General features: G+C 50.2%; 1 protein-coding gene across 1 annotated transcript in view; it reads left to right on the forward strand.

Moving 5' to 3' along the window:
* Positions 1-809, forward strand: part of LOC106818154 (ras-related protein Ral-A-like) — a 3,314-nt gene that overhangs the window by 114 nt on the left and 2,391 nt on the right. The gene's annotated exons all lie outside the window — the stretch shown is intronic.

Below are 809 nucleotides of genomic sequence, written 5' to 3' on the forward strand. Positions count from 1 at the left end.
ACAGGAATGGGAAAGATGGGAAGATGTAACAGGAACGGGAAAGATGGGAAGATGTAACAGGAATGGGAAAGCTAGGGACAGGTAACTGGAATGGTAGAAGAAAGTGGGAATATGTAGCCTATACTGAGAGAGATCCGTGATGACAGAACTTGGAAAAAGAGGCTAAGGTAACTGGAATGAGAAGCCTGGGTAAAGGTAACTGTGATTGGAAAGAGGTGCGATGATGTATCTGTAGAGTAGATAGTGAAAAAACTGGGAGGAGGGGGGAGTTTAATGAGAGCTGTAGCGAAAGGGCGGAAAAAAAGATATGAAAAGGTAATTGGAATGAGAAAGCTAGGAAGGTTATAAAGGAAACCTGAGAGTAGGAAGCTGAGACAGGGGATGTGAGATGGTGAGGAGGGGGAGGGAACTCTATCTAGGCCGCGGGTGGAGGAAGTGGCGCCATCTCTGAGCATCTATTACTGTAGCTGCCGGCGGAAATTGTAAATCACGCAAATGTCTGTTGGCAAGTAATTACACGTAATTACACGTAATTTCACGTAATTACACGTAGTGGTTTTTGTTCAGCTGGCACGCGCTGCTGCTGCTGCTACTACTGCTGCTGCTGGTGGTGGTGGTGGTACGGCTGCTGCTGCTGCTGCTGGTGCTGCTGCTGCTACTTCTGCTGCTACTGCTGCTTCTGGTGGTGCTGCTGCTGCTGCTACTGCTGCTTCGTGGTGGTGGTGGTGGTGCGGCTGCTGCTGCTGCTGCTGGTGCTGCTGCTGCTACTTCTGCTGCTACTGCTGCTTCTGGTGGTGCTGCTGCTGCTG

This window comes from Priapulus caudatus, unplaced genomic scaffold (genome assembly GCF_000485595.1).
Source record: "Priapulus caudatus unplaced genomic scaffold, Priapulus_caudatus-5.0.1 Scaffold2062, whole genome shotgun sequence".
Lineage (NCBI taxonomy): Eukaryota > Metazoa > Priapulida > Priapulimorpha > Priapulimorphida > Priapulidae > Priapulus > Priapulus caudatus.